At 38.2% G+C, this 26,596-nt stretch overlaps 1 pseudogene; it reads right to left on the reverse strand.

Annotated features, from left to right (window-relative positions):
• Window positions 1–26,596, reverse strand: part of LOC107707032 (plexin-A1-like) — a 239,176-nt pseudogene that overhangs the window by 186,493 nt on the left and 26,087 nt on the right.

The following is a 26,596-nucleotide window of genomic DNA, read 5'->3' on the forward strand; positions in this document are numbered from 1 at the left end:
ATGAACAAGTAATAGATAGAATGAAAGATAGAACGACAGGTAGATAGAATGACAGATCAAAGAAACGAAAGACAGATAGAACAAACAAATGACAGATAGAACAAACAATAGAAAAAAGATAGAACGAATGACAGAACAAACTAACAATAGATTGAATTAACGAATCTCAGATCGAATGAACAATAGATAGATTGAATAATAGAACAAAAGATAGACAGAATAAACGATAGATGGAATGACAGAATGAACAATAGAACAATGAATGAACGATAGAATAAGCGATAGAACAAACAATTAACAAACGATAGATAGATCAAACAATAGACAGAAAACAACAGACAAAATTAACAATAGACAAAACGAACAACAGACAGAATGAACGACAGCCAGAAAGACTGATAGATAGAACAAACATTAGACAGAATGAACGATAAAGCAACAGACAGATTCCCATTAACACAAGGTGTGTTATTTATTTTTTGAGCATACACAAATGATACTTGATGAATCAAAAATAATGATTGAGAAATCAAGAGGAAAAACTTGAAAACATCTCTTCAAATTGAACCAAACGATCTTCCATGTCACAGTCTCACAGCCAGTCAATGGTCTTTGCTTCACAAACATTAACTCACGCACACACACACACACATTCGTACAGCTGTCTGCAGCCTCTAAGATTTAGGCCCCTGATTATATATTCATACAGATTAATCAATAAGGCCTCGTAGCAACTGGAAGACTAGAGGAATTACAATGAGCCCACATCAATAGACTACAGCTTTACATTTCATTAGGGCCAGACCCACACTTTAGCACTAAATGAATAGCAATAAAACAGCACTGCCGGCATCAACGCAAACCCAAGATCCAGAGCTGGTCTGTCTCATACAGCTCGCCCCTTGAGAGCTCAGACATATTTGGCTATGGCTTTGAAAAGGAACTCAACCAGGATTGGTTGAGATGGTCGAACAGTGAACTGGAAGTTGGTGAGAAAGACGCACATGATTGGTACTCAATTAACTGATGCACGCCATTAACGTATGTACATGTACCTTTCTAGCTTTTACCTTATTAGGAACCTAGACACATACACTGTATTTGCACACAGGCCATTGATTTCTGTCTAATGACACAGGCAGCGCTGTCCGGCTCGGGGTCCACTACAGGAAAAGCAAGATGGAGGAGAAATGCGATTCCAATGATGGGATATCATTCGACATCCGCTGATCTCCCCTCACCACCCCCACGTAAAGCCTATATCCAGCCAGCGGTTTAGACATCACGCCGGGGTCATATACAAGGACTGAGACAGGATTACTGCATACTTCAGCACAAGCACATTTGTGTAGAAGTGTGTGTGCATGTGGCTCGTTTTCAAATTCTTGAGAGCAAATGTGTTTCACTATTAGTATTCTAATACAAATCATTTTAAAACAGTACTGTGGTAGTACCAAGATACTCTGATGGTATCAGATGGTAATACCATGGTATTCTGATATAAGCCATGGTACTGAATGATTTCCACACCTCATATACAAAAATATTTACACAGCACTGTGAAATACTTCAAAGAATACAAATGTTATTAAAATCATGGTAGTGTTCAAAACCAAGGTATATTTTTAACTAGGGTAACATACAACCCCCCCCCCAAAAAAATTTTTTACATAACTGTAAAAAACATAAATCTAAATATATATGAAAAATCTGAATTAAAATATATATTATAAAAACCAAGGTGTGTGTATATATATATATATATATATATATATATTTATTTAGATAGTTATTTAAATGATATTTTTACATAAAATGTTATAAAGGCTACTCAGAATTTTCTAATTAAATGATAATAATAAAAAAATATATTTTTAACCACAACATTACTTCTATCCGACAAAGACACCATCCCAAAACCTTTACGATCTTCAACATCCAACCTCAAATGAACACATACTGTCGCTTTACCACAACCAAAAATTAAGCATGCGACTCACCTTCTTCATCCTGCCGCTACGGGTGCCAGTAAAGGCTACGGTTTGGCCGCGATAATCATATGCCGCCACTGACGTCATACCATCCTCTTTGTCCAGGAATAAAGGAATCCCCTCAATCGTAGTGGTGCCCCCTAGAGGCTGGTTGAAGTCCTGGCCACAAAAGTTGTCATCTATCTGCAGAGGCTGTGGAGAGAGATAAAAAAGGCAGAGTTATTCGAGTAGTTGCTGAGTGGGAGTTGAGGCGATGGAGGCCAATATGGCATTTTCACTTGTTTTAATCTTCGGCAATACCAATCCATTGCTCGATATTCCTTTGGGTCATTAAAGGCCATATACTGTATTTCTGTGCTAATGAATCAGCCAGAGGCCCACACTTGCACAGATATATCGCAAGATAACTCCCTGTGCTTGTGCCGCTCGAAGAACGGTTGGAAAATATAGAGGACCTGAGGGAAAATCATTCTCAGCTCTTTACTCATTTCTACGGAAAAGCTGCTCACACGAACATGGCCAACACCAAATGTCGCACAATGCCTCGCAATTCACTGCCTAATGCACACATGATACGTAATCGTCCCACACAAAGACGACCGCACAATGCACAAAATGTCCCAGGAGACGTCCTCCCCGCTCTGGCCGACAGAGTGGGCTCATTAGCAGAAACAAAAGTGGCCATGACCCCCATAGCCCTGCATTGCTGCCCAACGGTGCCCTTCATTCTTCACCCAGCGAGGGGTACCACTGCTGCCAAGGATGACCCGGTTCCAGGCTATTCAGGCTCGCAAACACTGTAGCGGACCAGCGCTGTGCCCTACAACACAAGAGAGCACGTCCTTTCCTAAACCCCTGGGGGATGTTGGGATTTGCACTGGAAATAGAACGAACAGAAGGGGATTGGACAAACAGACCAAGTGCATCCCTAAGGTTAGCGACTATCTGGGTTACACTGACCCATCATGCACCTACTGTAATTACAGTCGGCCTGCACCCAGGTGCGAGCAGGACTAATCACCAGGGAGAAAACATTTGTTGCTCTCTGTTCGCAGTTATTGCCGCTAGGTGTTATTCTCAGTTAGATGAGGAAACATTATGTTGGCAGAGTTAATGACGCTGGTAATGGCGGTTAATGCAAGCCAACCAATGATGCTGGAAATACCACTTGCGTTAGCAAAGCTCGAAAAGTGCTGGCAAAGACAAGGTCGTGGAGACAAACTACGCCTAATGGCGTGTACCGAGTGGATGAATCCAGCCTGGATAACGGCAATGCACCCAGTGAGTCAGGGTTGTGCAAAATTCAGAACTAAAGAATCGAAATATTACAGAAAGTTGAACTGGAGTGTCAGGAAGGGGAAATTACTGAATTGCAATATAAATTCATTTAAAACAGGTGATCCACCATAACATCTATCCATCTAACCATCATTCTCTCCATCCATCTATCATTCAATCTATCCATATTTCCATCTATTGTTCTATCATCTACTCTATCTTTCCATCTACCATCTAACTAAATGCTATCCATCTGTCCATCCATCCATCCATCCCCCTGTTTGTTACCTTCATTCATAAGGAAATGCTACATTGGTATACAGGTATAACACTAAATAAGCATATTTAAAACACAGTCAACCAAGAAATCACATACACTGCTGAAATATATACCTCCTATTCAGCATCCCATTTGGGAACCGTAGAAATAACAGGGCAGCCACCCATAGCTAGTGACCGTGACACCTGTCATGCCGAAAATTGATCGTCTGCCGAAAACTGATTGCCGTCCACGTCCGTCCGTTCGTTTTACACTTGCCAAAAAGTGATTACAGACTCTACTTATTAAGTGAACTGTTCATTCTGCCTCAAAATGACTTGATTTCATTCATGGTTGTTATATTTGACAGATTATAGCTCATTCAGACCTTTTTACCTGTTGAAATACATTTTGACAACAACCATGACTGAAATCAAGTCATTCTGAGGCAGAAAGAACAGTTCACTTTTTGGCAAGTGTAAAACTGCATTTTATGGGTTTTATTGGCCATTTAAAGGTATTTTAACAGGTAAAAAGGTCTGAATGAGATATAATCTGTCAAATATAACAACCATGAATGAAATCAAGTCATTTTGAAGCAGAAAGAACAGTTCACTCAATAAGTAGAGTCTGTAATCACTTTTTGGCAAGTGTAAAACGGACGGACGCGGACGGCAATCAGTTTTCGGCAGACGATCAATTTTCGGCATGACACCGGCAATGATGTATATCTATCAGAGGTTCTACAGTATGCCTCACGCAGATTTCTTCTTTTTCCCCTCCTTAACTCAAATTACAGCCTCAATCTGGGGAAAAAGGAGAGGAAACGATGACTAAACAAGGCCGCAAGGTGGACTGGTGCTAGACGGAGGAAAGTGTTCAGTGCCGAATGTTTTCGGTGGGAGGGGAAGGGAGGAGACGGGTGTCCTGACCCAAGAAGAAATCTCATCTCTCCCATAAATCTCTGGTTTCGGAGAAGGGTGTTAAGAGACACGGACATGTTAACAAGTTAAAGACAGACACCAAGCGACCGCAGTTTCTTGGGCCGGACTGAGACTGTCATCTTCAATATCCATGGAACGTGAGGGGGATGACAGCTGAGATGGAAGGGGGCTGAAATGCCTCAGACAGGCTGGACAGGAAGGAGATGCTTCAGAATCCAGTCAGAGAGTATGAACCTCAAAAACTTAAATGAACCCATCTATGCTGTTCCCACTGAAGATCAAACTGACCCTACATGATAAATCAAAGCACATTTGCACATTGCACATGCATAAATCTGTCTACAGTCTAAAAATACCCCTCAACAGCATGGAAGGTCTAAGACAAGGAGGCTGTTGTGTAAATGTATTATCTAATAAAACATTTTTTTTTTGCTGATGACTAAGCACAAACCTCAAAGTGTCCTGATTTCAAGTTAGTGACCCGATGCAGAAAACAGGAATGTGATGCTAACTCACCTCTGCTCACACACACACACACACACACACACACCTTAGAGAGCAGCTGTAATCCTTATGTCTTATCGTTACACCATCTGATCGATCTCACAGCAGACACGATCCAAGTCTCTCCTCTATCAGTCCATCTCTTTCTTTTTCTGCTCTCTCCATCCATCCAATGATAGCCTTAGGGATGGATGAGGGAGGCAGGGCTTGACAGAGGAGGATGTGATAGACAGACTCATCTCAAAGGGTTAATCTGGCAGCATGTTTTAGAAATGCCGCAGGCCTGATCCGGAGAGACCAGGTACTTTGGAAGAACATACAAAGGAGAGATACAAAGTTCTCAGTCCTGTTTTTGAGAGCTAAAAACAGTTATGTTCACTCACAGTTTAGTTATAAACAAGAGTGAGAGCTGCATTTTATAACCAAATTTAAAGGTTTTTTTTTTCAGGACTCATACATGGATTTTTAAAACCAATAACTATGGTTTCAGAAAAAAAGGATTTGGCTTCAGTTATTTGTTCATATTCATCAGTTCATCATTCTGTAATTCATTATTATATATAGTCTGAGTCCACATATATACAAATATATATAGAGTTCCAAAGTTTTCTAATTTATAATAATTTACAGTTTGTAATTATATTTATAAATAGCATGCATAAAAATAGCATTCACATAAATAATATATTTATAAATATTAAAGTACATTTATATTTTTTTTAAACACAAATATTTAAATATATACACACAATGCATTTATAATTATAATAGTTTTATAATTAAGTAATATTAATGTATTTTATAACGATTCTATATTTAAATATATTTAGAAATGGTATTTATATAAATATCACAGTATTAAATAATATTTTATTTTTTAATAAACATTAATATCGTAACGAATTATGTTTTAAAACTAAATATCAGTTTAAAAATTAATTTATAAAAAACTTAAGTTTGTAAAATATGTATTTATAATAGGAATACTGTAACATTCAATTGCCTTTTTTATATACATGTATATTTATTATATATAAATATACGCATAAAAATATAAAACTAATATAATATAAACTAAATAAATATATTTATTAACTTATACAATTATATTATATATCACAAAGAAAAAAAAACAGAAAGTATATCCCAAAATCAACCAGAAAAATACACTAAAACACTTCTTCCTCAAACTGCTGATCGTCTATAGAGCTGCTCATTTGTGTTCAACATGAATCCTTATTTGTGTACTCCGGTATGTACCAAGGTGGGCGGCCATGTACGTGTGTGTTTGTTTTATGTGTGTGCATGTGTGTGATTGTCCTTAAATGTGTTTGTGCTGATGCGTGTGTATGTGTGCGCTTGTCCTTAAATGTGTTTGTAGATGGTGGAACACATAAATGAAGATAAAGAGAGGCTGCCAAAATCTTTGGACGCATGGCCTAAGAGAAAGAGAGCGAGTGAGCGAGAGATGAGTGGAGGGATGGCAGGCTGCCAGCCTCCTGTTTTGATTGGTGACGGTGGAAATGCAGCGGCTCAGCCGTTTGCCCTTTGTTTCCTCCAAACAGCCAATGGAGGCTCTCTAATTGGGTCTTAATGGTGCTCGTGCTAAAGCGAGCCAGAATTCAGGCACTCTCTCCGCCGCGCTCGCTCTCTCTGGCATTAACAGCATTAGACAGGAGAACATCACAGATTCCCAAAGCATCCGAGGCTTATCTACAAATACTTGTCATATTAGCATGGCCATCGTGAGCTGTCGTTCAGCTTTATATAATGGTGTTATTTATAAAGCTGCTTCCTCTGAGCAATCCTATTGACCCTCAATCTAAAGTCCTTTAGTAGGACTTAATGTCTTTATGTAGGCCGTCTATCCTGCCATTTGATTAAGATGATATGACGTTCCTGTAGCTCAACTGGTAGAGCAACACCAGAGGTCATAGGTCTTAGCTAGATGCTAATGTTCATTCTACGAAAATGATCATGAACGCATGTTCATCAATTTTTCCTTTATTGAAGATGTTAGGGTACATCATCATTTACTCTTAAATGTTTTCACTATTTTTACTTTTTTTCCCTTTTCAAATCTTTTCATCTTTACTAGTTGATTGTGGAATGACAAATTAATTTTTATACGTTTATTTCTCCATACAGTCTCTCATATGAGGTCATAAAAATGGTATGTACTTAGGGTTAGGGTTAGGTTGATTAACTTATTTTGTAACATTATAAATGTCTTTACTGCCACTTTTGATAAATTTAAAGCATCTTTACTGATTAAAAGTGTTAACTTCTTTAAAAAATAATAATAAAAATTTAATGCTAGTGTATAGTGTAGATTCTATATTCTATAGGACTGTTTTGTAGTCCTAATGCCTCTTCCTGCCTGACTTCCTGTAAATATTTACAAACACACTACACAAATGACAAATCAGTATCTCTTCCACATTTCATGACAAGGTCACATCATTCACAGGATGTCAGATGACAAATGGCAGTTTATACAGACATATACATATAGCCAAACACACATTCACACCCATAATGCACTCTCACATTCACCTACACTATCTAGTATGTGCTGTGGTCCTGTTGTTTAGGGCCTGTACCCCGTGGCACGGCTGTAAGGCAGAGCAATATATCAGTCTACGCTTTCACCTTTAATCACCTCTGGACTCTCTCTCTCAGTCTCTATTCCTCTTTCACTCCATCCCCTCGTCTGGCACTAAAAAGGCACTCGTGAGCTCTATTGTTTGGCTTTATAACGTCTCCATGAGACAATCATGGAGCGAGAGCAGGTGTTCACTGCATGGAGGCACTGGAAAATATCACCGGAAAGTGGAAGAGAAGTGTGCACTGCTGAACGGGGCTGATTTTGAATTAAAGGTGTAGATTAAAATACCCTTCAAAATGATGTCATTGTGAATGAGTTACTGAACAGGAAAGGTATATTCAACTTTATATCAAGTGTAGTCTTACGTAGTCAAACTTGTGGTCCACGCTGCAAGTAAGGACAGTTAAATCTGACATAATCTGACATGATGAACATTAGGGAGAAAACCCTAAAGACTAGATATACTCTAGAATCTCATCTTCTTGCCACTAACTGACTCGACGGAAACTTTTGAATATATTTCTATATCATGATATCTGATATCATGTCCCTTGCATATTTCGGCAAATCCAGTGACTAGTTCTTCCTCAAAATTGATCCTTGTAGCAGTCTGGCAACTTTTAGGTAAGTTTGTTTTTAGGGATGTGCGGGTCTAGTCGACTAAACGGTACAGCTCCTACTAGTCGACACTGAAAACAATAGTCGATTACACGACAGAAAAAGAAAAAAAAAAAACATAATTATCATTCAACTTACCATCCTTTTATGTTACCATCTAATGACCATTGTACCATGTAAAACATTTTAAATAAAAAGTTAAAATAAAACATTTGAAAAAAATAATACATTATTTTTAAAAGTGTATCTGGGCGTAAACTAAATTTTTACCTCAGACCTCGCACAAGTTTTCTTTGTGTCAGTTGTGAAAGACGAGTAAGGTGTGGGATTATTTTGAATTAGAAGGAAACTGAAAAGTTTTGTGTAAAACTGTGTAAAGTCAAATTGGCTTACAATAACTCTACTGGAGCGATGCGTAATCATATTCAATACAGGCACGTAGGCGTTAGCTTAGAGCATAGCCAAAGCCAGCTAATGTCAATCACGTCATTCACTACAGCCCGCCGCCGCTGCGATCCCCTCCGCGCCGTCTATTCCTCTAACGACGACCCACTTCGGTGGTGGTGCGGGATGTCCAGGCGCTTTCCAAAATTCTGTTGGCTTGCTTTTTGTTATCTCTGCGTGCCTGCGACTTCAGTTCCTGCAGAGCGCGGTTTTTCAAGTGCAGGAGTTGTTAATCGCCTCAGGACCTGTCTTTCTCTTTGTTCGTTTAGTTTTTAGATGATATAGCCTACATGATGAAGTATGTTTTTAAAAGCCGTTTTAATGCTATTCCTTGATAAAATTTCCTATTGTTTTTGACTTGTGTTTTAATATGTTGGCTAAAGTTATATGAAGATGAAGAATTCTGTAAGTCTATTGATTGATTTTCCATTGTTCTGCATTTCCCCAGCTGATTTTAATAAATAAGCATTGGCTGACGTTGAGTGTGTGCTCTTCTTTTTTTTTTCTTTTTAACGACCGCCTAAAATTAAATGATAACGCGAGGCAAGCGTACGGCATAATTGTGACCTATTTTTAGCGGAATTCATTGAGGGATTTGACCGTGTGATTCACAGATTAAGTATTTCAAATGTAGGCTATTATATACACGCACGCACAAAGTTTTTTTTTCTTACCATCTTGGGGGTTTCTTGCTTTTTGACTAGTCGGATACAAAACTTCAGTTTAAACGACATCAAATTAGTCGTCGCGCACATCCCTATTTGTTTCAAACTTATATCAACCTGTACAGATTACAATCTCAGAAAATTTGCATAGTAGTGAGCAAATAGGATTGGAACAGGTGATTTCAGCCATTTTTGACTACAATCAGAATGTAATACTAGCAGCATAGTGCCTACAAGCACAGTAGATACTCAGAATTACTTAAATTAAAAAAAAAGAATGCAAAATGGTTTAAACCGTATATAACCACAGCATATTGCATAGCGAATTTAATTTAGCAAATGGTATCCACTGTAAGATAAATAACTACATTTTGTCTAATCTATTTAGAAAATAAATTAAAATAACATTTAAATAATAAATATTAAAGTAATATTTATAGTACATAAAAATAGTACTGTAATTTATACATGCAATAAGTACATGTATTCAATATTATATAATATCATAGTTATATATGGTATGTAGTTCTAGTTATATGGTAAATTTATTTAATTCACAGTGTCTTTTTTACACATTACATATTATAGTAATAAGACTCAATTATGCACATACTTGTATTACATGCAACTAACCTTAAACCAAACCCTAATCCTAACACTATAGTAAGTACATGTTTTGAATTAATATTACTCAGAATTAAAATTTATAATTACACTTTAACTAGGACACCTTAAAATAAAGTGTAACCCTAAACATATACAGTAGGTCGAATCGAGTGCATTGCAATGTGGGATACAGTACCCTATGCAGTGTGCTTACTTGCATACTCCATATTTGGCATATGTAATATCTCATGTGTGAGTTCTATGAATGCAGGACATTCGCACAGTATGCATCCTGCAGAAATAGAAATAAAGTATGATAAAATGCCATTCTGATCTTTGTATGCAATATAGATTAAAATGACCCATGAACATTTTTTGGGGGTGTATGCCTTCTGAAGCAGAGACTATGCTGTGTATGATAACAAAAGAGCTGACTGAAAGAGGCAAGTGCAACTCTGAGCTGCACACATGTGCTAATGTGTAACGACTGCACGCTTGTGTCATTTAACTAGCAGCAGGCAAAAGCTGTGGGACAGATGTTCATATCTCCTCTCCACTGACCTGACACCGCACATGCACCCTTAGACACAGCCTGTTCACACTCGCACATACAGATTCCTCAGACCAGCACAAATTCCCCACACAACACAAACACGCCACTAGCAGTGCACAGAGGCCTGATTATGAGACTGCCCATGACCTGCGCTCGGCCCCATGGCATCTGGCACAGACAGAACACACATGCACAACTCTCTCTGTTTCTCCTTCTTTCTCTCTAACACGGAGGTTAAGTGATTATGCATTTCACTGATCTATAAATCAGCATAAACTTCCAAAAACTGAATGGAAGAGCAAAGGCACAAAAATGCTTCCAGATGCAAGCAAATTGAAACGGTTTAGTTTTTCGTTAGTTGGGTGTATCTCATAAAACCTGTCAAGAACTTTCTCAGGTCATATTTCCAGATATGAATTTTAAAAAAAGGCCTATTAAAATACTCTGCATTGTGGCATCACATTTAATGCCAGTTAAGCACATTTGTAATTCTTATTACTGTAACGCAACAAATTGGACATTAACAAGCTGCAATAATAATAATCTTTAAAAAAAAAATTAAATGTAAAAATAAATAAATAAATAAACCCTAGCAGGGTGATTTTAATTTTGCATGACAGTACTGGAATTTTAATGAGAATAATTAATAATATATGCTTTACAAAGAAGAAAAACGCCCATAATCGCCATGAAAATAATGTCCATGAAAAAAAATTATAATAATTTTTGCCCAGAGTCCTGCACATATTTGTTCCTGACATTTACCCAGTTTGTTTTTTTTTATTTTAGGTAACAATCCCTATTTAGCACTGAGGGCAGTTGATCTACTGTCCTCATACGGTTCAGATTAGGACAACAGACCAAATAGTTTGGCACGGCATCCCTAAATCTGCACTGCTTCTCATGAGAATCAACCTGTAGAGGTTGAATGATTTGCATCCTTGTATGGCAGATCACACGTATGTTTGGCACGCTCAGACATCAGGCCTTTCAGAGCTTCCATTGAAAGCAGCTGCTCCTACTCTTAATGTGCTGGCTAGGAAATGCAATTTAGGCCAATTTCTCAACATTACTGACCCACTTCCTGCCTGATCGTTTCGCTTAAGATTCCAGGGAACCTAAACTTGTGCTGAAACAAACGGGTTAGCGAGTGAGTTTACATTCCCAGCCATGTGTGTGATTGTGTGTATCCTGGTTTGTCTGAGGGTTATTAATATTTAAGCATGAATAACGCCTAGAACAAATAAAACATCTGCTAAACTCCAAAATTAAAAAATATGAGTGAAAGATTTTCAATGTGGGGAATAAATATATATATATATATATATATACACATCTACATACTAGATTTTGCTAGGTATTTTGCTAGATAATAGAGATGCCTAAAAACATCTCTAAACATTCTGTGGGTATGTGATTTATTTTTTAACAACACCAGTTCAATTGCTCTTAGCAACACTACTTTTGTATAAAATAATAATTTAACTTTAATGAACTATAATTAAAGTCAAAATCATATTTGCATATTGCCAAAAATACTGTATAATTTTGTAATTTTAATCAATCATATTATATCTTAATAACAGAATGAAATAATGATAATAAAAACTTACAATAAAACTTAAAGCCTATCCCATACTAAGAATTTAACTAATTTAAGAATTGTAACTATTAATATTAATAAGGATTCTTCAAAGAAAGAATAAACAAATTATGCATGAAAAAAACTAAAATTAAAAAGAAAAAAACTTGAATGAAGCTACTAATAGGGTTTTTTTTTATTTATACTTCTATATAAAATTCATAGACTGCAGTATGAGAGATTATCAAACAGGCTGACTGTTTTATGCAGTTTACTAAAATCAATAAAAATCCCCATAAATAGTACTTAGATTTGTGTTCTCCCTGGTTGAAGGTACACTTAAACACTACCTGTAAAATGGCAAAATAATTTAATATTCATAACGCATAACAGTGTAAAAACATTACCGATTTCTCCCACAGTTATTTAACTGCAGCTAAACTCATATACATAAAACTCTTACCTCATGAATTCTTATACAACATTCATAACCTGAAGTCCTACAAACTAAATCAACAGGATTTATAAATTTTTCAAAGCCACAAATAACAGTAACAGATATTTTACATATAATTTCCTATAATTTCTTATTCACATCTTTTTGCATTTATGTACGCTTTTGATTGTTTCATGCATTTTCTTTACACATGCAACTATTATATTTAGTCTAAATAAGCTCTTGACTGTTAACCATATGCTGTGAGTCATACACGCAAGCCTGTGTATGTGTGTGCGTTTCATTTCTAAACTCATGAAGCTGATCTGAGGCTTTTAACATTGTTGTCCCAGCAAAAGCATCAGATTATAATCTACATAATCTAAAATTAAGCATTGCATAAACACTAATTCAATTACAGTGCAGACACAGACTTTCTCCCAAGAGCTCTTTGCATTCCGGCTGAAAACGTCTGTGTTCAAGAGCTCCGCTGAACTACATTCAATACAGCTGCAGAGTAATGAGATCTGAGATAAATCTCTGTTGTGCGTGAGGACATGAGAAAGCAATGAGCGATTTCATTAGTTTCCATTCAGCGGCTTCATGGTAGCCATTTGAGGCCCCGCTGGGCGCGTTCTCCTCCACAACAAGGCCATAACAGGAACATAACATTGAGAGAATATGGGTCTGCCGTTTGACACCCGTTCAAGAAGCAAGGCTGGAAACGGCACTTCAAGACTCAGCATGGGGCGTCTGTGAGCTTCCAACAGCATAATGCTAAAGAGCCCTGATCAAGCTAACATAATGCTTAGCATGCTGTTAAAATGCCTGATGCCTGATGCCTAATGTATAAGCATTTTAAGTCCTCATAAGACATAAAAATGGCCACTGGTGACCCCTGAAAGACAATACATTGGCACCAAATAGCATTTGGAAACTTACCTGACTTACTGTATGTGAATGTCACTGCATTACAAAAAATAGCAATCACAAGTGGCGTATACAAACAAATGATGCTAGAGCTTTTCTCAAAACCAATTTTACTTTGCTTTGAGCTATTTGTGCCATTACTTTTAATGAACTAGTCCAGTAGCAGAGTAAACACAAGGGTAGATCATCACGTTGGACACAGAAACATCAGAAATTAACAATTTTATATATATACAGTGGGTACAGAAAGTATTCAGACCCCCTTAAATTTTTCACTCTTTTCCCAGATAATATACTATGTATTTCAGCTTCAGTACAGTATCAATACAAAGCCAATTTATTAATCTACATAATATGACACTTCACTGTATAAATAGATTTTTTTTACTTGAAATATACTTTATATATACCATATATATAGCTACCTTTATTTTTTTATAAAGGGGTCTACAAAGAAGGGGTCCTTGGCATCAAACAGTTTGAAAAACCCCGGCTTAAGTGTCCAAATATGTTTTATCATTGTGACTGCTGCAGTTATGGGTCAGATCTAGCCATTAAGCCCTCTTGGGTGGTAAAATTGAAATAATAACAATCTGTTTGGTAGAAAATATCAATGAAAGAATCAAATTGCATCTACAGGCTCATTTGCTAAACGTACTGTATCATGGTTATCAGCGAATGTCTCTCAGGAGCAATATCAGGGCTTTAAATGCCCAACATCAGATGAAGGTACTTGACTCACAAACAATGTCTATTCAAACACACAATCAATGAAGCCTTTAGAGCACATCATAATAAAACAAACCATGTCTTTCTCACTCACATGAACAAAGAGCACAGTCATTTTGGCATCTGAAGCTGCAACTGTTGGTTTCCATTAGCGAGGAGCATTTTTTCTGTCTAACTACACTGGATCCACCTCCTAAAAACACAAGTTGCAAGGTTGTGACAGCACCCATAAGGGAAATCCAATCCTCATTATGCACCCAAAGCTTTTAATCTTTTCCTGGAACCTCTGACCTCAGTGTCCAGTAATGCACCATCATCTAATCATACACCCCCTCATTACATTTGGACTCAAGAAAGCCTGCTAGAAACATCTCAGACGACAGCTAGCTTCAAGATGGGGAAAAAAACATAATAATAAAGTTCTAAAAGCCACCATGACCTGTTCGGAGTGTCACAAAACTCCCACTTGCTCTTCAGTTTCGGTCGCGGTGCCAGGAATGAGGAATGGCTTTGTCCTTTCAAAAAGTGGTTCACCATCCTTCTTTCCAGGTCATGCTAGTTATGCTCTGAAATTTGCTTACCAAAAGTGGCTGGCCATAAGTCATAATGATTTAGCAAGTATTCGTCTGTAGAAATCACAAGATTATGGCTGAGCATTATTTACTGCATAATATCAAGATGGATTGTCGTTCTCTGACCCTGCTGAAAAGACCTGTGAACATATTGTTGCCAAGTACTGTATGTGATGTTCCTAGAACAACATTCTAGTCAAACAGTCTCAAATCTTACCTTAACCTACCCCAAAAATTATTGAGCAATATAATTTAAATTGAGCTAAATTAATAAGAATTCTGTATAAGCTTAACTCCAGCCTTAATCCGAAAATCTAACTGGTTGGTAGGAATGTTTTTCCACAACCAACAAGGAAGTTGATCCAAGAGCATGTCACGCTTGGTGAAACCACAGAAAGTGCTGGTGTTCTTAAGTAGCTCACCCAGCAAAATTTGGGACTATGGTTCTCCGACGATGCAAAGACCAGTGATTGTGATCTTGTTGAGTACGACTGGCTCCTGGATCAAAATAAAATGTAATCTTAACCCTAACTTACTACTACAATCAGAGGGCTATAACGGATTGATAAGTTGTTCAAACCTTAAACTAAAGATTGACAATAAAATATGCTTGGTTGATAGGAATGTTGCTCAAAGACACAAACATGAATTTGTCAACAAAATTACCTAGAAAAAAAGTTGAAAACAAGACAAATTACAACAAGTAATGCATACTGATGAAAATGTATGGAAATTTATGGATTATGGAAAGTAGACTGATTTTTAACATTTTAGTAAAAGTGCAAACAAAAACATTAAAAGCAACAATTGTAGTAAAATTTACTTTTACAAATGTAATATAATTTATGAATGTTACATGATGAAATACTGACTACATTTAAAAGATATTTTGGTAGCACTTAAATATAAATTGCAAAAAGTTTTTTTAATGCATTAGTTATATCTTGTAATATACTTTATGATGCTTATAATGTATGATCTCATGAATAATTGTAACCACAATTATAATACATTATAACATATATTTATTGTTATACCTTTAGAAAGTATAATTTATTAAAACACATGACAAACAACCAATTTCAGGCATAAATCTGCAAATATTATAATGCATTTTAACTTTGGTTATGAAAAGATATAGGCCTAATGCATTATGATGTACATTATGAATTCCGTTATAATGCATTAGGCCTATAAATAAAGGCTTCAAGTAAAGTGTTCTCATCAAACAACAAAAATATGATTTAAATAAATTCATTTATGTCAATTTATGTCTCTAATGTTCATGAAACGTGTCCCCTCTAGTCTTCTAGTCCAGCCTTGGTCAAACAACATCAGCAGAAAAAGTGATGGCTGACCATCTTAATAGAACCAAGCCAACGGCCAGTTGCGTAAACATAGTCACCACATTAAGACTGTGTCTTAAGAACTAGTTTGACTAACTAGCAGTTAACCAAGTGGTTATCAGTCTAAGTGGTTATCAGTCTGTCTTTTCAGATTCAAAGTAGATCAATCTACATTTTTATGTAACTGACTTAAAAAAATTACCTAACTTTTAAGCCTAGTCTAAGCAGTTTATGCAACCGGCCACAGAACTAACCAGCCTGCAAATGCATGCTGGTTAAATCTAAGCAGGTATTTTCAGCAGGGAAGGTATAACTGGCTTTTCCCAGCTTGTGTATGTGGTTGTTTTTAAGCCTTTGTGGAATATGAAATAGACTGATGTTCTCTGGATCCATCCCATTGCCCACCACCACAGGAAACAACAAATACAGCTGCACGCGCAGCCTGGCAAATAGCGCCGCACACAAGCGCACACCCCCAAACACACACTGCGTGCCTGATCACAACCACCTACCATCCCACACACACTCTCTACGGCGGCTCCCACACAAACACACATCAATAAATAATTACACCGACAATTAGATGGGGAGCACTCCAAGCCTGACCTGTTAAGAGATTTGCAACCTACACACATAGTCACCATCTGAAAGGATGGTCATTTTTCTTACTACCCAGTTAACTGGCTGACTTATTGATTTAAAATTACCATCACAGAGAGCTCATACAGTTGTCTACACTTTATTTGGCCACTCTCAAGGCCCCGTTTGATCTGAATAGCTTATGTTAAAGCTACAAAGAAGCAGAAAACACAAATTCTGCCCCATTACAAGCACATTCCCAATGCTACCATCCACACAGGAATGCACTGATACAATACTAGTATCAGATACTGAGATCATGTACTTGTACTCAATAATTAAAAAAAAAAACAGTAAACTTTCACTCTTCACTCATAAACCCTGTACTGTCTGGTTGCTTCTACACAGTAGTGTCAAATAAGGATAAAAAGAAAATAGACGTATATATTTTTTAAAATAAAGCTCTGATTTTTAATATATAAAATACATAAATAAATGTATTAATTATTAAATATGTATTAATTATTAAATTATTAAATATGAACAAATATCGTATCAGCAAATACCAGAAAGTATCAGTACTCATTCTCTACCTCTGAAAAAGGTAGTGGTGCACCCATTCGGAAAGAATAGATATTTACAGTCAATTTTTCTTCTTTGTGTCCCCTTTAAGGAAGAAAAATCTACAGAGGATTCCCTTAATCTCAAACCTGTGTTCCAAAGCACAATAAATAAGACTATGGAAAAACGAATAGCTACAAGGCTATTGAGGGGGATACAGTTTCATCTATATGATTTTTCAATATCCAGTCATCTCTGATCAATACCCTACAGGGAAGGAGGCACAGATGGGAAGCCATTAAAGTGTAATCCAGTACAATATCTTTTTTTGCCTGGCCGTGAAGAGCTCCCGCATGGACTTGTTCTCTAATTTCCTTGAGCTGTTCCTCAAAGAGTCAGAAAGAACTGAAGTAAACACCAACAGCAAGCAAATGATGTTCAATGTCATAATTAAATCACAAAGTCTTTCATTAGGGATGTTTTCAATAGCATCGGAGATTAAAAGACAAGACAGAAAATCTTTCCGTCTTCAGTCTGAGGGAAAAACAGAACCGAACACTAGAAGGATAACGGCTAGCAATCAAAATCACCAGGCAAGTGATCAACCGAGATAAGTATTCATGTAATTATGCAAAGGAGCGAAGGGTGAGGAGTCGGTCCTGGTGTATTTTTGTTCATCAGTTATACATCACTGATATATCACACACAATATCAGCTAAAATTCGTTCAATAATGACGTCATGTGATTCGCACTCTGTGTTTTCAAGTACGTAAGTGACGAGTGTGTATTGTTGTTTGTTGTTATTGTGTGCAGTTGTTGTGCTCATTAATATCACCTGTGGCCTGACTGAAAACTCATTAGCAATGCTAATATGTTTTTGTTCTGCTTTTTTCCCCCCGCTCTTGCTTTTTTTTTTTTTACTTACAGGCACAATTCAGATGGTTGGAAACCAGCTTGCATCTGGCACAGAAGGTGACCTGGAACTTTTAAAAGTTCCTCTGTTGTTACAGCCGCCATAAATTCGAAAGATTTGGAAGAGTGTCTGGCGCTCAAGCTGAATGGAAATAGACAGAGAGATGCCATCCAGCAGAATAATCTCTGTATCCTGTAGATCAATAGGTTTGAAAATATAAGAAAGACTCACATCAGCATCTGAATAGGGCACTTTGGCAGCAAAGTACAAATTCAGTCTTCAGCTTCCAAATGTACGGTGCCTCAAAACGCTGCATCATAATGCTGTATTGAATCATTTTAGAGGCCCTTGCTCTGTATGAACAAAAGTGTCCATTACAGACATCAGTTATTTTATAAAGAAAAGGCCAATGAAATGAATTACAGTGAAAAAGTACCACTGCCAGCCTGGATAAGAAGCAGCATAGAGAAGTCTGTGTGTAATTATTATTTGACTCTGCTGACGTGTCTTTGATGGATTGCAACACAGTGTCGCAGATGGTAATCAAGCACCATCATGTACGGTTTCTCATTTACATATATGCATAGCTTTACCATGAGCAACGGGACAGGTGGGCAGAAGAAAGACGTCAAAAGTGCTTACTGTCTGTCTGTCCGATAGCACACATCTCTCGTCGTTTTTCCCGCTCCAGTCGGCTTTCCGTCTGTCTGCACGAGTGTCTCCCCCAAAGCCTTCTGAATTATGAAAGTGTGCTTTGTGATTGGAAAATGACAACATTAATTGCTTGTAAGCAGAGCGCGGAGGCAGAGGGATTTTTGATCATGCGCTGATTGTGATGGGCTATAAATGAATAACACAAGGTGAGTGAGGGTGAATTATTCATAAGCTGGAAGCTCCTTGCCGGTGGAGGACCCTCAGAGCATTATCTTTTCATCCAATTCATCCAGCCGTGCTGCCATCATTACCAAGGCAGATTGCTCCAGGCCCGTTATTATAATGGCAGCAGTTATTATCGTTAATGCTACTGTCAGTTATTCGCCGACGGAGTCTACCACTGTGGCCGCTACCATCAAAATCTGCATTAGAGCATATGGTTTACACTACCAACAATGCACTATAAAGACAACTGTTAAGACTATGAAGAAGGCAAAGTAAGGCCCAAAACATTTCACGCAATAAACACAAACGTAATTTCCACAAGTATGCGTTGCATTTTCAGCAAGCATTAGCTTAAATGTAGTCTTATAGACCAGTGTTTCCCAACCGGGGTGCCGCGGCACCCTGGGGTGCCGTCTGTTGAGAGCAGGGGTGCCGTGTAAAAAATAATTTTTTAATATTTTTAAATTGCTAAAATGTAAAAAAAAAAAAAAAAAATGCATCAATTATCATATCGAAGTTAGAAATTCAAATATTGTGACAGAATTAATGTTGTAGGGTGCCACAAGTTTGTTAAAATTTCCAAAGGGTGCCGCGACTAAAAAAAGGTTGGGAAACACTGTTATAGACTATGTCAGATAGTTTACTAGTTTAGATACTTTTTATGGCAGAGCAGCAGGGGATAGTTCACCCAGAAATATAATTTATCGTCATTATCATGGAGTTTCAAACATGTATGCATTGCTTTCTTCTGTAAGACACAAAAGATATCTTCACACAATGACAGTCAATGGGGTCCAATGTTGTTATTCTTCAAAATATCTTTTCATGTTCCACAAAAGAAAGAAATACATGTTGGTCTCTCTATTTTCTTTAGGAATTTTCCACCAATTTTCTTTATGAAAAGCACAATTTTAATGAAAAAAATTACATAGTATACAATGAGGTCATAAAAAAAAGAAAAGAAAAAAAGATAACATAAGGGATAACAACACTAACAAAGATAACAGAGAGTCTATGACAGCTGAATAACAGCAGGTCTCTCTATCTGTGATATGTAGTCTGATAGGTGATTAAAATTCAGCATATGATGGATGGTAAAATGAATTACTGTTTAGTTTGAATTTTAGAGCTTTGATGTACATGCCACTAACCGTTTGATCAGATCACATATTGCTGTTATAAACTGAAGCGAATATTACATTTTCTCATTTGGGGCATTTAATAAAAGTTTTGGAGAAATTTAATAATTCATAACCCACTAGTGTTATGACAAAATACTGAAGATGAGGTGTCATGGCATAAGAATTGTGAAACAATAACTACATCACTGAAACTGCATCATAATATATCATAATACAACATGAGAAGCAAAGTCGGCAAGCTTTCTCGATCCTTATCTGCCTCCCTTCCCTTCATCTTCCTTGCTTTCATAATCACCAGCTCCATCCTTCTATTTTTTATTACTCTCACAAGTCTCACCCCATCAGCCAAAATGTGTTTCCTCTTGTATGTCTGAGTTCAGGCGAATCACCCAGGAACATGCTGCACATATAATAGAAGGGAGGATTTGGGCTGTTCTCTGGGAATAATCCCCTCATTCTGTGCTAGAGCATTGTGTTCGGTGTAGAATTGTCGGCTTGGCTATTTCCTACAACGGCCTATGTAGAGAGAGCAGCTAAGAGTGCTGTTGATTAGCAAGTAAGCTATGCGCCTGCACGCTAGCCTCTCTGCGGCTGTCCACATTGTTCTGACACCAGAACAAAGGTCCCAAGAGGACTTGGGCAACAAAGACAGAACAACTTTAAGAGTTTAAATCAATTATCACTTGAGGAAATTGACACATGAGGCAAGAGAGTGACAGGGCGCTAATCCCATGAACTGAGCTAATGATGTGGCTAGGCTAGTTAATCTGACTTGAGAGTGGATGTTTCCCTGTTAAACAACAGTGAGATTCTCAGGGCCTGCATCCATGCACACGGACAAGACATTCCCAACTGCTTTACCGCACCAATGATCTGGAAATAACATGCATTCTATAATGAATTGATTGATTGCTACAACACCGATCAACACTGGAACTGAGTTGAGGGACTTAAGGTACTTTAATTCATTTGCAAACAAGTCAGAACTAAAATCAACAGTGCAGCTGGCATCTGGCTTGTTAATTTAACAATATAGTTAGTAAGTGTGACTTACTGAGTTGATGCAGTTCAGTTCCTTGTTGAGCAGCCAGGGCAGGGATAGCTTTCCTTCACCCCGGTAGCAGGATTGGATCCTCTCCTTAATCTTTTCCTTGATTTTTCGCAGTGTGAACAGGCACAGTGCTGATTCGTTCGGTGGCTTGGCCCGGTTCTTTTGGCCCTGAGCAAAAACGGTAAACAGCACCTCTTCCTGTTCAGAGATACCCAATGATCGTGCCAGCTTGGCACCGGGCCGACTGAGATAGGCGTCTTGAACCAATCGGTATTCCACACCATCCTTGGTACAGCCAATTGGAAACTCCACGTAGGAATAGAACTTGGGGTCATCCACACAGAGGCGGACAATCTTGGAGGTGAAGAATTGTTCACCACTGGCATCCGGCGAGGTGAGCTGGGTGTCCAGCTGGAGAGTTAGGTAGTAGATGAACTGCTCGCTGCTAAAGCCATAGACATAGTAGATGTCAAAGGTAGGGAACTTGGAAAGGGTGTCGGATGGAATCTTGAGCTGTGAGGAGACAAACTCATCCTGGTAGACAAAGCTGAACATTTCAGCATTCTCCTCATTGGCCATCAGCTTACGACTGGAGAGAGTTGGGAAGTACTCTGATTTTCCTTCGATGGGTGTACCTACAAACAATTTACCTCTGTCTTCACCTTGGGTTCCACTAATAACCACTCCTGACATAGTGCCCGCCTCGGACACACTTGAAAGGTAGTGCTCCTTGCGGTGATGTGGCTCACCCAGTTTGAAGAGGTCATCCAGTCGGAGGAACTGGCATATACCCTGCGAGGTGCTTCCACATGCAATGAGCCTGTTCTGCCCTGAATCCAGAAGCAACAACTTGTTGACATTGCTAGTCTGTGATAACTCGTGAGGGCAAGACTGAACACCAGGTGGTGGGTAACATTTCTCATTATCCACCACAGGACCAGTAACATGGCTTCGAAGCTTGGTCAGGTTGCTGGAGAGCTTGTAGATCCAATTGACAGCACCGACGTAGACTTCACCCGTTTTGTTATGGACGACCAAATGTGTAAGCCCTCCCTCTGGTAGGGTAAAGGTCCGTAAGGAAGAGAGGTTAACCTCGAGCCCCCCATGTTGAGGGAGGAACGAGAGGAAGAAGAGGAGGAGGAATGCCTCGCGAAGAGAGGTGGGAAGGGGCCTCCTCCCATACGGCAGCATTTTTAGTATTTTTCTGAGGAAGCGGTAGGCCAGGTGATCCGTTCACCTTACTGATCCTGGGCCTGAAAAAAAACCTGGACAGCGTCTGTCAGTCTACGGTGAGGAGAGCAACTTATTGACCCAGAGTCCTCTCTGCTCTCTCTCTCGGCACGGAGCTGTCGTCTACACCATCATCTGCAGCGCCATGGCCGCTAGCCCTGCAAGGGTAGGAAAACACATCATGAGTGTTGGAGAAAAACAGAATAGAACATTGTCTATTGATTTGACTGGAGTTTAAAAGTTATGCCTGCCCAAAAGAAAAAGAACTCATAATACATAAACATAAATATCTTACAGTGGGGCCCTGGGTGGAATCCTATACAACATTTAATGAGTGTGTCAAGCTTGCAGACAGCAGTGCACTCCACAAACTCCACACTGAGAACTCGTCTGATAGACCTGCTGTGCCCTTAAATATTTCACACAGTCTGTGCCAACTCAGCTGGCACAAAAAGGGAAGAGAATAGAGCAGGAGAGAGTAGATGAGGAGAGGAATGAGTAAAGAGTGAGCGATGCCATAACTGTAGACTAGTTTACCAATTCACCTTGAAGAATGCCATAAGCTCAGAAGTGTCAGCAATAAACATTCTCATTTCCTCACACTTGCTCAAAGAAGCCATTCAAGTTGACCTCGCGTAAAACAAAAGCACTTTCCTTGAACCACGGGTTTTATAATACCACAGTACAGACAACATGCCCTCTTGGCTCAACCACAGGGCTGCGGAAATAAAGACAATCCATCAAATTTGTTCTAATTGAAAGTCTAATGACATTCATGTGATCATAGGCGATGAAGAGGAGCTCTGGGTGTCCAGCTACATCCTCAGAGTGCAAAGCCACTTTAACAAGGGCAATTTCAGGCCTCTCATCTAGCCAGCAGCAGGGACTGTCTGCTGCTGTGACCTTCTCCAGAGTTCAAAACAGAAGAATAATTGCATCTCAGATGACATTTATCTCACTTCACAAGACTATTGAGTGAGGAGACTGCCTCTGGGTCTCATTCACCACTCAGTGCTGTGAGCCATACTGTGGGCTGATTGTCATGCGCAAACTACGAAACAACTCTGTGAGAGAGCAGATACATATACAGCCAAAAAAACATACATAAACCAATTCATATACTGTACTAGATACATGATACATACGATTTGAGTAGGGGAAAATGTATTCATTCAAAATTGAATTTTTGTTGACCATGTGGTAAAATGGCAAAAAAAAAGAAGTAGTTTTTTGTGTCATACTATGTCAATAGTGTTTATTAATTAAAATGATTGTCATGAGACATCAATATCCAAAGTGACTTCGTGGGAAATTAACCCATGACCTTGGTGCTGCTAGCACCATGCTCTACTGTTTCAGCTGCAGGAATGCATACTTGGTTATTGTTGGGGGGGATCAGATCAAGTCTGTGAGAAGACACAGTTTAAAGTAACAATGCATTTTGCAAATACATGCAATATTGGAGAAAAAAAATGGCACAGCCCTAATACACTGACACAATTCCTAAAATAGGCTTAAATAAAAATGAAGTAATTGGAAGCTCTCAAAAAGAACGCATACTAAACAACAATTTTCACCTATTTTCAGCTTTATATCATTTCACCATATTTGCCGTTTAATGTAGTGTGCTGACAGGGGTCCAAATTTCCCTCCTCTGTATTGATCATCACAGCTGAGCTGTTCTCAGTTCAGCTGACTCAGAGTCAGCACTCTGAGGTGCTTTTTGGCTCTGTGATACAGGGACACTGTCAAAGCAAATTCCCAGCAGTAAAAAACATGGAAAACTTGCCTATAAATAATCAAGTAACTAACTAAACAACTCCACAACACACTTAAAATTGAATTTAGCAGTGCTGCACCTGACCCATTACAGAGTATAAAAAACAAAGCCGTCAGAGTTTTGACTTATCTGGGACAAAGATATGCTAATGAGGCAGCAGAACCTGCTTAAATGCGGATGCAAGTGTCCACTCTACCTCAGTAAATGAAACAAACAAACAAACAAAAGAAATTATAATAAACTGAAACTGTAGCAAAATATATACTTATGCTGCAATTTATTACACTGCACCGCAAAGCAATTTGCGTCGAATAGAGCAATTAGGACATCCCACCCACTTGCTCCAAACAGGCCCACACCAAGGATAAAGGTGAAATTGGATGAATCAATTAGAGGAGGTATGGGAGTTGCATGGCACCTTCAGGATAGCAAAACCTGCCTGGCTCAGAAAATGGCTGGCGGGACCAAGGTATCCGAAATGATTTATTGCTTGTGGCACATAAATTACAGCACAAGCCATGAAAACGGCACCTCATCCTTAAGCAAATTTATACAGAGCGCCTCTTTAACATGGAGGTCACAGCGCTGAGCATTGTGGGGTAGAAGGCAGGCAGGACTCAGTGATGGCCACAACTAAACCACCCAAAGAGGCTCTGCATAGCACGATCTGCTTTCTATTACATGCACGAAGACACACTCACATACATCAATACATAGAGGCCTTAATCCACAAACACACACACACAGTCTAGGCTTTTTTATTGTTCTGCTTCTTTTTTATGTCTTTCTGTCTTGAAATCTTCATTCTTTCTGTCTGTCATTCATTCATTTTGCCTGTCTGTTATTTTGTCAATCCTTTCTCTTGTCTTTCTTGATGCTTTAGGCCTATATCTTTCCTTTCTCTCTTTCAGTCCTTCCCTCCTACCTACAATTAATAACCAGCACCATTATCAGTTGTCTAAACATGAAAACAGATTCTGGACTGCATAATAAATGTAAATCCATAATGAATCCAATTTATGTAATCAAATTAAGACATCAGATTAGTGTAACAAAATTAGTGCACAAAACAAAAATGTGTGCAGGACAAATATTTAAAGATTATTACTGTTAAGCCAGGCATATACATCAAAAACCAAACCACTGGCAGACATTTACTGATAAGCAGCGAGATGAACATTTGCATGTGCACCAGAAGAAGAAAAAAATAGTTTGCAAAATGCTACATATTTGCAATGATATTAGACAAACCGTACAACACCAGCACTGGTATATTTAGATTTAAGTCAAGATATTAAAACCAGACAGCCTCGATTTAGCCTCCGATTCTAAAAAACAATAATAACCGCAATCCAGCGAGACATCCAATGAAAGTGATATTTTAGCAGCTCTACACTATGACTGTGATCACGCGGGATGATAGAGGAAACAATGACTTGTCAACAGGAAATGATTTGCAAAACAGAGTCTAGGAGCGACATCTCATCTCATTCAGCTAATAAGATGAAATAGCAACGCAAGTTTGTTTCAGTCTAGGTAGCCAATCTTCAGTGTGAATGTTGCGATACTAAATCACAGATTGTGCGAGCATTATGAGGATTGTGATTTACACATGTACACATTTTAAAACGCAAAAACACCTACATAGTAACTGTTCCAGTTTTAGTTGATGACAAGAAACTGCATCTGCAGCACATTTAACAAGTGAGGCAGAACATTCAGAAGGAAATAATAGTAGTAGAACAGAGGCTGGATTCACAAATTTCTTAAGAAATTTTCAAGAATTGCACATAGGAACCTTTTTACGAACTTTTTAGAATTTATTTTAAGAAATGTCTTAACATCTTTAAGAAGATTTTTATATATATATATTTTTTTTTTTATTATTTATTATTATTATTATTATTATTATTAGGCTATTATTATTATTATTATTATTATTATTATTATTATCCCCGCCGCCTCAGCTCACTCTTGCCCGGCTTCAGCTCAGGCTAAGCCGGGGCTTTCGGTCACGCTCGGCCGCTGTGTTTTTCGTTGTGAAAGCGAAACTACTTTATTTGGCCTTCCAAAAGAGGACACAACGAGAAATCAGTGGTTAAGTTGTATTTACAACACTGTTCCAGAACAGTTCAACCCAAATATTCAGATGTGTGCAGCGCATTTTATGGAGGACTGCTTCCTGAACCTGGAAGATTAGCCTACAATGCGGTGCACAAAGGTTGTTTCTATAAAGTTCCAACTTTGCAAGGACAGTCTGGCGCTTCTGACTCACAGCCTGTAAATACGTTTTCATATTTAAAGAATTTGTCACTGACTATTCAAACGCGAGTTTTGAGCAGTGTAGAGTAGTGCTTGTTGTTTGTCATTTCTCCGATCACAAATGCAGACATGG

Source organism: Sinocyclocheilus rhinocerous, unplaced genomic scaffold (assembly GCF_001515625.1).
Source record: "Sinocyclocheilus rhinocerous isolate Xijiao unplaced genomic scaffold, SAMN03320098_v1.1 scaffold714, whole genome shotgun sequence".
Taxonomy (NCBI): Eukaryota; Metazoa; Chordata; class Actinopteri; order Cypriniformes; family Cyprinidae; genus Sinocyclocheilus; species Sinocyclocheilus rhinocerous.